Here is a 16,679-nt window from a genome sequence, read left to right as displayed (position 1 = left end):
TTAAAAAGAAAAAGCAGAGTAAAAAAAATTTACTTTATTAGACTCTTGAAGCCTTTCTCCTCTCCCACAATGAAATTGCCTCTTTCCCAAGTGATATGTCTATTTAAAGTGTAAGACTTAACAAAGTATAAAATTAGTTCACAAAATTTAATAAACATACGTAGAAAATAGTAAGTTAACTGAATATTTTAGTTACGCTATACTATCATTTTTAACCTTTGAAAAGTACTCTATAAACATTAGAGTAACCTAACGAATTTAAGTGCTATCTAAGCATATGGAACACTAATTTTAACTATAATTAACCGAGTGAAGGGTATTTTATAATCCCATACCATCAATCCTAATTATCCTATGATAGAATACCTAGGCTATTTAATCATTTGGTCAACATTTATCTGTATTAAATAATACATTTTGTTGTTTTGAGTATAGATGCTAGGAGAACTAATGATGTTAGAAGAGGTATCAAGCTCTGTTACCTTGTGTGGGGGATCAATACAGGTTTCCCTGAAGAAGTGATATTGAATTAGAGGCCTCTGGGACAGGGCATTAAGACAACAAGGTTGAACCAATAAAGACTGCAGCCTCAGATAAAACTGACACAGTGCACAGGGGGAAGACTACTGGAATACGTAAGCCATTACAAAGGATTTGAGTTTTAAGGGCATTGAAAAGTTGCTGAAGAACTTCTGGTAGGAGAAAATGATTATAGGCTCCCAAAAGCAATTAAGCTCACACGCTTAGTCTGTACCAACTGTGAAAGTCCCTCTGTCCCTTTCTGCTAATAATCAGCAACTGCCATGTGACTTAAGGAGGGAGAAGTGTGCTGGGGGTACTTTTGGGATTGGTCCCCTACCTCCTTAAAATGATTTCTTCCTCTGAATATCACTAGGTCTAGATGTGACGCCTAAAACTTAACTAGTCACCTTGCAACCCTGAGGGGACTGGCCTTAGAATAAAGCTGATGTTACGAGTAGTGGAAAGAAACAAAATAAAAATGGTTCTTTGCCAACTGATTGTATTAGTCTCTCCTATTTCAGATGTCCAGTAACATAAAATATTAAGTGTGTTCAATGACTAGTGCCAGTTTGAGTCAAGGCTTTCTGTATGTTGCAGCCAAAACATCTTTGATATAGTAATCATCGTGTTGGTGGTATCTGAAATCATCAACAGGGATGAGATTTTGAAGGGAAATAGAGAGTAAGCACAGGGTACAACACTGAGGCACTTCACATTTAATTCCAGGTAGTAAAAGAGGGGTTCTTTGGTGCAAACACAGAAACAGCCAAAAGGTTATATATAAAAAAAAGCAAGACAGTTTGGCAATAAAGAAACAAACAAAAAGGGGTATTCTGGGATAGAAAGGTCAACAATCTCTACACGCTGTTGAAAGGCGAAACAAAATGGGGCTTTTGCAGCTTCAAGGTCAAGGTTCAGTATTTGGGGAAGTTTCAATAGTCTAATTAACGGTGGTAAGAAGTTGAACTAGGTGGGCAAAGAAATGAGTGAAATAGAGAAAACAAAGATTATTATTTTGGTGAGTGTTTATAGGGAGAGATCATGAAGCAGAGAAAAGAAAACCTAAGAAATGAGCATAGAGTTTAGAAAAAAAATTTGTTTGGTTTCATTTTTATTTGCTTTATTTCGTGGTTTCATTTTTGTTTATTTTGTAATCATGTGAGTGAGTATATCTGAATGCAAATGGAGGGAGCTAGCATAGGAGAGGATAACTACAAAACAGGCAAGAGGTTTCAGGAGAAAGTGCTTCACAGACAACAGGTGAAGAGAATGACTGAGGTAGGAGACAGTGAGTGCAGGTATATTTGCATATCTGGAATAAAGTATTGTATGTATATTATTTCCTAATGATAGCTTCTTTCTCCTCCTGAAAAGGCAGCCAAAGTTTGCTCCAAAAATAAGAGAGTGGGAGAGAGGTATGAGGAACACAATGAAAGTTCAGGTTAAGTCATTATGAAAAGTAGAAGAATGACCTAATGAGAGAAATAAAGTATGATTGAAAGCCCAATGAACATACATATTGGTTTCCAAGAACCTGCAATGGAACCTAGTTTCCACCAGGCTGCAGACAAGGGACTGGTAAGGTTAAATTCACTCAGAATCTGGGTTTTCCCTGTATTGTATAGGATATATTGCAAGGATAAAATGCTACTTCTTTTGGCTAACTTTGCATTCCTGAGACTATTTTACACGTAGTGCTTCACTAGGTTTTGTTTTTTGGTGTTTTTTTTTGTGGTACCGGGGATCGAACTCGGGTCCTTGCGCTTGCGAGGCAGGTGGCAAAACCACTGAGCTAAATCCCTGGCCCTTCACTAGATATTTTTAAGAAATTTTAGCCAGGGATTTAGCTCAGTGGTTTTGCCACCTGCCTCGCAAGCGCAAGGACCCGAGTTCGATCCCCGGTACCACAAAAAAAAAAAAAAGAAATTTAAAAAAGTTCTCAGGTCAACGAACTGAGAAGATAATTACAGAGAGGAAATTTAAATAATAATAATAATAATAATAATATAGCAATATAAAAGTAAGAACTAATTCAGACAATTTTAAATAATATACAAGTTAAATTGAGGGACCAGACCACTATAGAATAAGGCTAAGAAGATAAACCTTGATAGGAATTTTAAAAGCCAACTTTAAATAGAATAGTATGCTGATTATTTAATACACCAATACTGATTGTGCATTTTAAAAAATGAAAGGTAAGAAGAGAAAACTCATTAAAAGAATAAACAGAAAGTTAAATGTCCTGATGGGATTATAATCCCTGAAGGAAAAGGAATGTAAAGAGTCTTACATATATCTCTATCTATTGCCTTCTAGCACTTTCTAGGGTACGGTGCAGGAAAAAAGAATCCAAAAGAGCCCGTGTATCACTAAACTGAGGAGACCAAGATCAGAGATAAGGGATGGTCAATTTTCAGTTCGGCCTTTCTTTTTAAGAATTCCAATTTTTCAAAGTCAATTACATTTTACAGATCGATCAAGTTTCAGGCCCTCTTCCTTTCCCATTATTTACAATATTTAGGATCATGCTAGGAAATTATCCCTCTACTGAAGAACAAATACTGACCTCAACAATACTATGTATCTAAAATTTTCCACTGTTCTTCAAGTTCAAATATTTAAAGAATATTCTCTTTAAATCAAGCTTGGTGACACACACCTGTATTCCAGTTTCCTGAAAGCTGAGGTGGAAGGAATACAAGATTGAGGCCTGACTGAGTGACTTAGAGAGATGCTGCCTCCAAATTAAATGGCTGAGGGTATAGCTCAGCACTACAGTAATGGCCTAGCATGCAGGAAGCTCTAGGTTCTATTCCCAGCACACACACACACACACACACACACACACACACACACACAAATATTCTCTTTAAAATGTAGTTTTAACAAGAGCAGCTAAAATATAATTCTTGTATGTATCTGATAATCAAAAACTGAGAACTGTGTATATTTAAGAAAATCTGATTTAATATCCTTTGAAAACAGAGAACTTTGTGCATTATCATCTGAAGTTTAACTGGGAAGACAGAAAGGACAGTAACACCAGAAAGAATACTAATATTAAATCCACTTTGGGGCCATGTCATAGAGTAAGGAAGATAAAGACAGACCATAAACAAAACATGCAGGAATTCTGGGATATGGTTAAATTTTGGTGTAGAAGAGGATGCTAAGGTTCAGACTAATGGCACAGAACATCTATTCAACGAAATAATCACAGAAAATTTCCCAAAACTTGGGAAAGATACAGACATACAGGTACAAGAGTCATTTAGAACCCCAAATGGCAAACCCAGAAAAGAACCTCTCTCCACATCACATTAAAATATCAAGAGTACAGAACAAGAAAAGAATATAGAAAACTGGAAGAAAGAATAACTGCAGACTTCTCTACAGAAACCCTAAAGGTCAGAAATGCATGGAATGATGTATTTCAAATCTTGAAAGAAAATAAATGCCAACCTAGATTACTATATCTAGCAAAGCCAAAGCAAGAAGAAAGACCTTCCAATATAAGCATAAACTAAAGAAATTCATGATCAGTAAGTCAGCATTGCACAAGATATTTAAAGAATCCTACACAGATGAGAAGAGTAAATAAGCTACTGAGAGGCCCGGGTACCAAAGAAAAAAAAAAAAAAAGCTACTGAGAATCAGAAAATAATCAAACATTAGAGAAACAAGAAAATGACAGGAATTAGCACGTACCTTTCTATAATAATTCAATCTAAATGGTCTTAATTCTCCAATTAAAAGAGACTGGCAGACTGAATTTAAAAAAAAAACAAGAACCAACTCTTTGCTGTCTACAAGAAATATACCTCATTAGCAAAGACATATACAGACTGAAAGTGAAAGAATAAAAAAAAAATTCCATGCAAATGGAACCTCAAAGCATGCAGGAGTAGCTATGTTTACATCTGACAAAGCCAACTTCAAGACAAAATTAGATGAAACAAAGAAGGCCACTGTATATTGGTAAAGGAAACAATCCACCAAAAAGATATAACAATTGTAAATATATAGGCACTGAGTACTGGTTCATCCAATTTCATAAAACAGACACTACTCGACACAGAGGAACACATAGATATCAATACAATAATAGTGGGTGACTTGAATACTCCACTTTCATCAATAGATAGGTCATCCATCCAGACCAAAAAAAAATTAACTTGGAAATATCATAGTTAAACTTTACTACAGATCAACTGGACCCAACAGATGTCTACAGACTATTCCATCCAGCCACTACAGAATACTCATTCCTCTCAGTAGTTCTCCAAAATAAATCATATTTTAGATCACAGAGCAAGCCTTAACAAATACAAACATTGAAATAATTTCTTGTATCTTATCAAATTATAATAGAATGAAATCAGAAATCAATAGTAAGAGAAACTACAGAGACACATGAAAATTGAACAATGTGCTTTTTAATCATCAGTGAGTCATTGAAAAAAATCAAGATTCCTAGACTCAAATGAAAATGCAAAGGGCCTGGGATTTAGCTCAGTGGTTTTGCCACCTACTGCGCAAGCGCAAGGACCCGAGTTTGATCCCCAGTACAAAAAAAAAAAAGAAGAAAAAAGAAAATGCAAATACAACATACTGGAATCTCTGGGATAAAACAAAAGCAATTCTAAGAGTTAATTTTATAGCTAGTCTACATCAAAATGAAAGATATATCTAATAACACAATGATGCATCTCCTGGTCCTAGAAAAAAAACCCAACAGAATTAAAGAAATAATAAAGATCAGAGTTGAAAGAAACTAAAAGAATACACAAATCAATGTAACAGAGTTGATTCTTTGAAAAGACAAAGAACACTGATAAAATCTTAGCTAAACTAACCAAAAGAAAGGGAAAAAAGACCCAAATCAATACAATTTGAGATGAAAAGGGAGATGTTCTAAAAGATACCACTAATATCCAAAGAATTATTAAAGACTATTTTGAAAACCTGTGTTCTAATAAATTGGAGACTCTAGAAGAAATGGACACAGTTCTACACACATATGATCTACCAAAACTGAACCAAGAAGATATTAAAAACCTTAGCAGATCCATAACAAGGTAATTGCAGTATTCTAGGAGGCTAAAACAGTGAAGCAGGGATAGCAAACCTGACCCTAGCCTGGGCAATTTGGTGAGACTTGTCTCAAAAATGAAAAAGGGCTGCTGATGTAGCTCAGTCCAATGGCCCTTGATTCAATCCCCAGTACTGAAAAAAAAAAAAAAAAAGATTGAAGCAGTAACAAAAAGTCTCCCAAAAAAGAAAAGCCCAGGACCAGACAAGTTCACTGGTAAATTTTACCAGACCTTTAAAGATGAACATCAGTGCTCCTCAAACTATTCCATGAAATAAAAAGGGAAGGAACATTTCCAAAATCATTCTATAAGACAAATATCACCCTAATACTAAAACAAGTACATAAGAAAAAAGAAAACCACGGGCCAATATCCTGGGTTGAACATAGATGCACAAATTTTTAACAAAATATTTGTTAACTGAATTCAACAACACATGAAAAAGATCATGTACCATGATCAAGTTGGTTTCATTCCAGAACACAAGGATGGTTCAACAACATACATATACCAATAAATGTAAAACATAATACAAATAAAATCAGGGATAAAAATAACATGATCATCTGAACTGATGTAGAAAAATTCTTCAACAAAATCTGACATCCCTTTAGGATAAAGAAATTAGATATTGAGGCCTCACACCTTGAAATAGTAAAGGCCATATGGGACAAACTCACAGCCAATATAATTTTGAGTGAAGCAAAACTGAAAGCATTTCCTCTAAAACCAGGAATGAGGCAAGATGTCCACTCTTACCACTCCTATTCAATACAATATTTGGAGCAATTAATTGGGTAAGAGAAAGAAAGAAAAAAAAGGGATATAAAAAGGCTTATTTTTTTATTTAAAAAAGCCTTATTTGTAGACAATGACAGTCCTATACTTAGAAGACCCTCAAGATTCCACCAAAAGACTTTTAGGGTATGATAAATTAATTTAGCAAAATTTAAAAATCAATAGCTTTTCTATACACCAATAATAAACCAACAGAAAAAGAATTCCATTCACAATAGTTTAAAAAAATATCTAGGGATTGATCTAACCTAAGAGGTAAAATATTTCTACAACAAAAATTTCAGAACACTGAAGGCATGCTGGGTATGGTGGCACATGCACTTCAGAAGCAGAAGCAGGAGGATCGCTGTGAGTTCAAGGCCTGCCTGGGCCACATAGGGAGTTCAAGGCCAGCCTGAACTATATTGCAAGACCGTGACTCAAAAAACCAAAAAGAAAAAAAAATCAAAGACACTAGAAAATGGAAAGACCTCCCATCTTCCTAGATCAGCAGAATTAATATTGTTTAAATGGCCATATTACCAAAACTGATCTACAGATTCAATGAAAGCCCCATCAAAATACCGATGACATAAAAGGACTTCAATAGCACAGGAAATAATAGCAAAAAATCATCAAATGGGACTATATCAAATTAAAACGTTTCTGCATAGCAAGGTAAACTACAAAGTGAAGGGACAGCCTACAGAATCTTTGCCAGCTACTCTTCCAACAGAAGAGTAATATCTAGAATATGTTTTTTTAAAAAACTTTAAAAAATAACCCAATCAATAAATGGCAAATAAACTGAACACCTGTATCACAAAAGAAGAGGTATAAATGGCCAATAACTATAGTTTTTTAAATGCTCAACATCTTTATCCATTAGGAAAATGCAAGACAAAACTATACTGAGATTCCATCTCACCCCAGTCAAAATGGCTATCATAAAGAACAACAACAAAAAGACACTGGCAAGGATGGGGGCATCTACACTGTTAGTGGGAATGTAAATTAGTACAGCTACTATGGAAGATAGAGGTTCCTCAAAAAACTAAAAATAGAGCTAACATTTGATACAGATATACCACTCCTTGGTATATACCTACAAGACTTAAAGTCAGCATGCTATGGGGATACTTGCATACCCATTTTATTTCAGCATGATAATATTATTAAAATATAACTTGAATGAAAGAGCTTTCCTAGTTTAAGCATTCATCATGTGAACATAAAAGATATATACAAATATTTTTAAATGGATTTCTATTGAAAGCTTGTCACGTAACAACTCCCATAATTTGGATTACGAATACATATTTTTAAAACATCAGGAAGATACTGTGATTTTAAAAACATCAGGAAGATACTGCCTATGTACAAAAGATTGCTTCAGAAGTCTACTTTGCAAGCAGCTTTTAGGAAGTTGGGTTTCAACATAAATTTTTGCACCCTCACTCCTCCTTTTAGGTGTCAGTGACATGTTGAGCACTTACGTACTAGGCAATTTACATACTGATTTAGTCTTCACACCAGAAATCATAAAAATATAACTTCATAGTAAGAGTATAATTTCATACTAAGGGAAAAGACTCAGCAAAGTTAAGTTTGCCTAAGATCACAGAGACATAATTAAATTGGTTTGAATTCAAGTGTACAACCACTTAGTTACATTACTCTGCCTACCTAAAACCCATCAACTTGGGTTTTTGTACTGATATGCCTTCATCTTCTCAAAGTACCCTCATAAATCTGAAAAAGTATGTAAGATTAACAAAATGTAAAATTATGATTATTTTACTTGCAAAAGTAGAAAGTGGAAAGAAAGAATATTAGAAAACTGGTAATCAGAACATTCCACAAAGTTCTAGTTAATTCCAGTTTCACTGTTAATGATAGCTAGTAATCTAAGAACAAGCATAGATAATTGGCTCATTTCTGTCTGTTGCCATGGTAGCTCACATTATGGAGCTAACTTGGCTCAGGTGCAGGGGCAGCGGGTAGGGATACTTATTATCTTTATTTTAATGCTTATGTATAGGAGAAAAATGTTTAAGAATATTCAGAATTGACTTCAACACTAAAATATTCTTGCTGTTTAAAAAGGAGAAGTCAGTCTTGAGGAATCTTTCAACCATCCTTTTGCTGGATAAATTCAATTTGGATTAAAGTAGTTAATTCTGAAAAACTGGTGTAAGTGCTAAGTCTTCAAATTTCTGTAGGGTGTGGGATGTTATCCAAATTAAGATAATACAGTTTCATGAGAAGCACCTGGTAAAGAGCGAAGCAGATCAACTGAGTCTATAGATCCAGATCATCCCTGGCAGTCATCAGTAGTAACACTGTAATGAGATATTAAATACAGCTTTCTCATTTAATAGCGTGGAAAGATTTTTTAAAAACTGCTTTTTTCTTTTATTATTAATGTCTAATAATTTTAGAAAATATTGGGTTTCAATGCATACCGAAGTTGGAGGGGCACTAAAATTTGTAAAGGGTCTATATTTCACATACATGCTCTGCTAATATTTGGAGAACACACAATGTGCTTGGTATTTACTACTTTTCAATAGATTGATTTAAATTACTAATAATAACAAAGTTGCTTTAAAAGTTAGAAATTAGAATCAATTTGAAATCTTCAGTGTTAAGAACTCCCAAATAATCTCTACTCAAATACATTATGTCTTAAATCAGACACACTAGACCTTTTGCTCTGTTACACATTATTGTCTGGCTTCAGTAATTTTGTTACTCTAAATTATAAACTTCAAAAGAGCAACAATGCGTCTCTCTTTTTTTTTTTTTTTTTTTTTGGTACCAGGGATCGAACTCCGGACCTTGCACTTGCGAGGCAGGCAAGGGAACCACTGAGCAATCCCGGGCAAGAACCCTTCTCTTGACCAATTCAACACCTATCAAGTGCCTGGCAAACAGCAAAGGTCCAATAAATAACATGTTAATAAATTAAGTAAAGGCATTAAAATTGCACATATTCTACTTGTAAGAAAATACAATATAACCTTTCAGTGTAATCTTATGAAACAGATTAGCTATGAAGTAATCTACACTGCAAGAGCATTTATCTAAAACAAAACTAACTTACCTACTAAAATACTATTCAATTTACAAAAAAATTAAAACACTTTGCACAAATTTTCAGCAACAGAAATTTCAGCTCACATGTAAGATAATGTGACTAACATGTATAAATTATCGCTGAAGAAAAAATAGGTAAGAGCTTATACAGTCCCTTTAAAAAACTGACAAAACATGGGCCGAGGACTTAGCTTGGTGGGTCCACTGCCTGCCTGGCAAGCGCAAGGTCCTGAGTTCGACTCCAAATGCTAAAAGAAAAAAACTGACAAAATGGTATTTCATTACCTTTATCATTTTTAGTTCTTAATAGTACATAAAGTTAGGCAAATTTTTAGCTATTTATGGAGCACTCTGGACATTTATTGAGGTTTGCAATTTGCCACACACCCAACACACCTGTAACTTTACAATGATTCAGCAGCAGGAATAAATCACTTTTACACATAGGGTATTTCCACTGCTACCTTAACAAACACATATTTAAAGATCTTACCCTGTATTTTTGTGAAAATATTTCCCAATATATTAATTTTCCTTTAAAAAAACATAAAAATCACAAGAGTAGTCTTGATTAGAAAATATACCAAAATACAATGAAAGATTAACTAAATATCTAAATTTGTTGAATTGAGTTAAATATCTAATAATCTGCTAAATTCCCTCCTCAAATATATAACTGAATATACAAATATTTTTAAAATTCCAAATAAATATTTTATTTTACAGATTATTTCTTTGCATTTGAATTTTTATATTAAACCCTGTGCCACATTTTCAGAATAAAAACAAACTTTTAAATTTTCTTTTTTTTTTTTGTACCGGGGAGCGAACTCGGGTCCTTGCACTTGCACAGCAGGCAACAAAACCACTGAGCTAAATCCCCGGCCCATAACTTTTTAATTTTCTAATTGAAAAATCAATAACAGTATGCACACACAGCCTGTCCTTAAAGTAACTCATTTATCTAAATATTTAAAAGATTATAACTAAACTATGATTATTCAAAAGGACTATTCTACCAGGTACTCAGATTTAGATTTTTACCTCCTTTCCATTATCTTCATTCCTATCATTTACCTTTTGTCCCAGGGATTCTCAAACTTTTATTTTATGTAAATCACATAATCTCTCAAAACATGTAATTTGCCCATTTCTTTTGTGTATATGTATTTGTGTGCTGAGGTATGATTATGGAGATGGAAGATGTGCTACAAGATTGTGAAATTTCCATTAAAAGACTGTGATGCTTTTTAGATGATAATATGTATGTGTATATTAAAGTGGGACAGTGTAAGTGACCATCTTTGCACAATTGCCGAGACATATTAGATACATAATACATATGTATCGTTATCATGGTACTCATTGACTTTATAAAATTGTCCATACCAAAACATTTCAAGAAGTAACATTAATGGGAGACAAAACATTAATAAGCTGGAGAAAACTTTGCACTAATATCTGCAACGAATCAATGGACCAAAACAGCTATACTTGTTTTGAAAATCGACAATTAGCACTCCAAGAAAGTATCTGAAAGCTATTATATGAGTGAGATGGTTAGAAATTAAATCAGTTACTTTTTATTTTTTGCCTAAATTCCTAGAAAAAAATGTTGGTGAAGAGTTAATTCCCACAATGATCAAATGCTGCGGTGGCAAATAGTTTTTCTCTGTTTTCTGCTGGAAGCAAATATAAAATACACAACCTGAAGTAAATATGGACAGATAACAGATGTAGAAAAAAGAAAACTACTAATTTAAAATCGATGGTTAAAATAAGAACTCTTACATAGTGTATTTCAGTTATTTGTATTATTTATCAGAGATAAAGAAGTAATGGTAAAAAAAAAAAATACTATTAAAATTGCTTCAGGTCATCTGTTAATGCCCGAGGAGTGTAACAAATGCTCATTTTCCAACTTTCTGGGTTAACTAAGTTTAAGAAGAAAACAAGAGATTTAGAGGCATGCTATGACAGTTAAACACAAATTACTAAGAAAAGACATACATATATGTGAGCACGCCATACTGTAAGATCCTCATTCCTTTCTGTAATCATTTAATTACTGTTAAACTGAATTGAATTTGACTAATGAATCATCTCAAGTGCCTACAATTTATATGATGGCTGTTTTATCCTTTCTTTTATTCTATATGACTGGGGGGGGCATAAAAAAGCAAAGCAGTAACAAAACAAAATAGAAACTTTCTACATATAACTTCCACCACATGAAACAAAAGTTTAAATCAATGATGAATGAGGCTTCAGATTGTTGAATCTGGTGAATTTCATTTAAACCTGTGCTGTGGGCACAGGAGGTCTCAAACACAAAGGTATACGGTACTTGATCTGAATGCCAAAACTACCATTTGCAGCAGACAACTTTCATACTTACAGCTTGTTAAAAAAATACTGATGGTATGCAATCTTTCTTGTACTAAAGAAAATGGAGTAAATAAATTTTAAAAGAACTCTCAAAAAGACAGAAAGTATCTTTCTTCCAGCCTAGATCATTCAAGGTCAGAATTTCACTAGGAACACAAGACTGAATCCAGATCAGAACACAGTATGGAAACTGAGACTATTCAGTTGAGGATCCGTATTTCCCAAATTAACAAGAAAATAATACATTGTAATAAGGTGCTCAAGGTGTGTTAACCTATTCTTGTAGTTATTAGGAAGCCGGTACTGTTTCATATGCTTTAATAACTCATCTAATCCTTACAGTAACGTTCTGAGGTTGGTACAATTACCATCATTTCTATGTTTATTGTAGGCAAGCCTGGCAAGCTTAAGTAATTTGTGTAAGGTCACCTTCCCAGTAAAGGACAGAAGTGCAATTTAAATCCAAGCCATTTGGCCTCAAAGTCTAGTTTTGATCATCATCATCCTACCTCCTAATGACGAAGGGAAGAAAAAAACTAAAAGGTAACAACAAAAAGCTTATCACCTTGGGGGGAAAATGCTAAATCCAAGTTAGGTAGTATTTTTGTTTTGGTTTGGTTTAGTTTTTGTTTTGTTTGTTTGTTTCACTATGCAGCCAAGACTGGCCTCCAACTCCAGGTAATCCTCCTGCCTCATCCTCCAAGTGTTGAGATTACAAGCATGAGCCACAATGCCCAACTAAATTAAGGTTTTCAAAATGTGAAGAGTATTTAATTATCAGAAGATTAAGTCTCACTCTCCAGTTTTTTTCAAGACAGATCCTCTTTGCTTAAATATAATGATGTTCTCCATGTAGAATTCAACTGAAGGACCAGGAAGATGATGAAAATTTGACACTAGAGGGTTAGGGCATTAAGTAAGCAATGTTAAAGCCATATATGATAGTTCTGTTACAAATGTTAAATTCTTAGCTCTTATTAGTACTCTTATGAAGGCATGCCAAGGGTACACTATCTGAATCACCCTAAAAAGGAGGAAGGGTTACAAAAGAGAGTTCAAATATGTCATCCACTTATATGTGAAATGACATTTGCTCACAGCACCAACATAATGACATTCTAAGAATACAGTACAGTATTTAGCATGAACTAAAGAGCAGTTTTAGAATTCTTTTTTTTTTGGCACCAGGGATCGAACTCTGGATCTTGCGCTTATAAAGCAGGCAGCGGAACCACTGCGCTAAATCCCGGGCCCCAGTTTCAGAATTCTAACTGGCTTTTCTTTGTAAACCTGGAAACACTTACATGTATGTTTATTTAACTGCCAAAATAAATTGTTCAACTTCGAGAATGTAAAAAAAATTTCACATGAACAATATCTAGGTACCATGTAATATAAAAGGTACCATGTAATATACAGAAAATCACAGTTAAGGAAAAATATTTTACTTATCATAATTACTTTATTCATCTTTCAATCTCTGATTATCTAACCTGATCATCTTACAAAGAGTCAACTAAAACATTGACTACAATGCAACCCAGCAACAATTAGTCAAAGACAAGGAAAATATATCTGTACAGAAATTTCTACTTGAACATTTAGACATTCAGAAAAATACAAAGACAATCTTGCCTACCAGAAAACACTCAAATGTTTAAACTTTTCAAGTACAATCAATACTATCTCTTATAACTTCCAACGATTAGAATCAATGACCCCAAAATCTGAAAAGGTTACGCATCCTGTAAATGTAAGCTAAAACTACCACATTTCTCTGTTTTTAAAAAGTATTTACTTTTCGACTTTCAACCCACTGAATTATTTTAAAGAATGTTCTTGCCTCAATAACAACACAGAGTACTGCAAGGAGAACTTTCAGGCAAAGGGAGGAGCAGAGACAACCTTCAGAGTGAAGAGGTCTCTGAAACCTAGTGTCCTCCTTACTGTCCCATCCCTGCCCACCCCTGATGGGCCACCTGGGCACCTTCTCCAAGTTCACAAATACACATGACAGGAGGTACTATGTACACACCAAATATAAAACCAGGTATTACACAGACATGAGCACAGTGGGTACTGTGTGTACACATCACATCCAACACTGTGTGCTGTGTACATGGCATAAGTGACAGGATACTGCATAAAGACCACATATGACACCAGATACTACCTGTCCACTGCTTAAGACAATGGATACTGCCTACACATCGCAAGTAAGACCGGGTACTGTGTACACACGGTATAAAACACTGTGTACCGCAAACCACGTAACACCAGATACTCTGTATATACTGTTTCTGACACCAGATATCGCACACAGAGATACTGTGCACACATTGTATATGACAGGAGGTACTATGTATACATCTCCAAAGAACCGGATACTGTGTGCATACCACACCGCATAGGGCAGGGACTGGTGTGTACACAGTTACAAGACAGTATGTAATGCGTGCACACCGCAAAGGCCCCAAATACTGCATGCACACGGTACAGGACACTTGGTACCAGGGACGCTGCAAACGACAGCAAGCGCCCCCTCGGCCTGGCCCAGGAAAAACGCGTGAGGGGAAACCTTGCAAATGGAAGTTTGGTCTCTGCCCCTCCGGGGAGCTTCCTTGTCCCTGCCGCGTACACCACAGCTTCTCTCCGGAGCTCTGGGTGGGAGTCAGCGGCAGACCCGCACAACAGCCCCGGAGGCCTTGCCAGACCTGTTGAGGCAGCGGCGGCCTCGCCGCGCGGGTTGCCCGCAGCCCCGGGGAGCCCCGGCCTGGCCCCATATCGCCGCACTCGCCGCGCCGCCGAACGCCCCCTTTGCCCTCTGGAGCCCGGGCCGCGGTCCCGCCGACCCCGGCCGCTCCAGGGCCCCGGAGGCCTGGCCCGGCGGGCGGTGCGGGGCCCTGAGGGCGGCGCCACGCGACTCCCCGGCTTCCCGGCGGCGCAGGCCCCGCGCAGTGCTCCTGGCCTCCGCCCCGGGCCTCGTCCGCGTCCGCCCCGGGCGGGGGGCGCCGACCTGCAGAGACTCGGCGGGCCATCCCTGCCCGCCCCACCGCCGCAAGCTTTCCCCACCATTATGCTCCGGCTCCGCCGCCGCCGTCGCCGCGCCCGGCCCTCCCCTCCAGGCCGCCTCCTTCCCGCCGCCCGGCGCCTCTCGGGCCTGAGCCGGAGACGGGAGCGGGGGGCGGGGGACGCTCGGGCCGCCTCCTCCTCCTCCTCCTCTCCTCTCCTCCTCCTCCTTGTCCCTTCTCCTCCTCCTTCTCCTCCTCTTCCCTGCCTCCTCCCGGCTCCCCCGCCGGTCCGCGCGAGGGCTGAGGACTCGGGGCTCGGGGGCGCCATGTTGGTCTCCTCCAGGAGCGCGCCGGGCGCGGGATGCGGGGCGCGGGCCGGGAGGGTACGAGGCCTCGCCGCGCCTACTTACGGCGTTTCCTCGCCAAGCGGGGCAGCGGCGGTGGAGCCGGGTCGGGCCGGGCCTGCGGTTTCCAAGCCCAGCAGCTGGGCGCGGCTGGTACGGGGCGATGCGGGCCCGGGAAAGTTGGCTCCCTGCAAGGCGGCGCGGGCGCGGCGGCGGGCTCGGCCTTGGCCCGCTCAGGGTGGACGGTGCCGGCCTGGCGGAGGCCTAGTCCGCGCCGCGCTCGCCCCTCGGGCAGCGGGCGGGGACCTGCACGCAGCCTGCCTGGCTCGAGTCCGCCTCCCGCCTGGGGCCCGGGGCCCGGGGCCCGGCGCGCCCGCGCCTACCTTCCCGCGTCCTGTCTTCGGCGCCTCTCCGAAATTTGTTTCAGCATATTCTTATGTATCCACACATGAACTCCATATCAATACACACGTGAAAGCTACGTACGTGCAGGCGCGCTCGAGCCGAGAGCGGTGCACACCGAGAGCGGAGACACGAGGGTAGCAGCATTGTTAGGCTCGGGCCATGCCCGGTCCACGGCAGGGTGTGCGTGTGTGTGTGTGCATGTGTATGTGTGTGTCTGTGTGAGAGAAAGAGAGAGAGACATGGACCTGTTCCATAGAGCGCGGGGTCTGGAATTGCAGAGCGCTTGTGAGAAGCATTAATTCTTGCATTCACGTAATTGGTGATACAGTTCTAATAGCGCTCTGATCCTCTTGTCATAAAGAATTACAGGGATATGCTAAGTTCCTCGTTCCATATGTGCACAATAGGACTTCATAAAGACCAGGATCATCCATTATCCATTTGGCAAAAACACCACAAATTTGTGTGAGAAGCAGATTATCTTTTATGGTGAGTGATTCTAGAGCCAAACAGATCTATGAAGCTGTGTCGTTTAAGAAGGTCTGGGGGATGGGGGAGAAACTGACCTAGAAATTTTGGGTTTCTTAGCCAATTTATCGATCTGGTTTCATAGCTAGTCTCGAAAACTAAGTTAGAACTTAGAAATGGTCGTTGATGTGCACCAGTTAAATAAACATAATCCTCCAAACTACCAACTGCCCTGCTTCTGATACATATATCCCAGTTTTTGTTATCTCCAAAAAAATCCTAAAATAATTTTAATTCACTTAAAGAATAAATATATGCCATGAAAATTCGGTAGAGGGGTTACAAAGCATCTGGAGAAAAATCAAACCTTATCTGGATTGAATGCTGGACCAAGAATTCTAGAAGTCACCTTTTTGAAGTGAATTAGATTTTTTAAAAAAATCTGTTACTTCATCTATAAAACAGGGCTATGCAGTTCTGTATATTTCACAGAGACCACTTGGGTGGACATCATATCTGTCTAAAAGATAGCTTAATCTTTTAGGAGATGGCTGCATAATTCCACATAC

General features: G+C 38.0%; 1 protein-coding gene across 14 annotated transcripts in view; it reads right to left on the bottom strand.

Moving 5' to 3' along the window:
* The window catches only part of Zmynd11 (zinc finger MYND-type containing 11), a 107,706-nt gene extending 91,836 nt beyond the window's left edge, over positions 1 to 15,870 (bottom strand). For 3 of the 14 annotated variants that reach the window (XM_004854590.4, XM_087181258.1, XM_087181261.1), the window contains exon 1: positions 15,724 to 15,870. The gene's annotated coding sequence lies outside the window, so the exon portion shown is untranslated. Of the gene's footprint in view, positions 1 to 8,666; positions 14,420 to 14,954; positions 15,081 to 15,303; positions 15,443 to 15,620 lie in introns of those variants that run through there. The other 11 variants (XM_004854587.4, XM_004854593.4, XM_004854595.4 and 8 more) reach the window with 5 other exon arrangements.
* Between the last annotated feature and the right edge of the window lie 809 nt (positions 15,871 to 16,679).

Source organism: Heterocephalus glaber, unplaced genomic scaffold, assembly GCF_053883595.1.
Source record: "Heterocephalus glaber isolate CG9 unplaced genomic scaffold, H.glaber_assembly_v1.0 deba00001472, whole genome shotgun sequence".
In the NCBI taxonomy this organism is placed as follows: Eukaryota; Metazoa; Chordata; class Mammalia; order Rodentia; family Bathyergidae; genus Heterocephalus; species Heterocephalus glaber.
The sequence above is the reverse complement of the archived record's forward strand: the minus strand, read 5'-3'. Positions and strand labels throughout refer to the sequence as shown.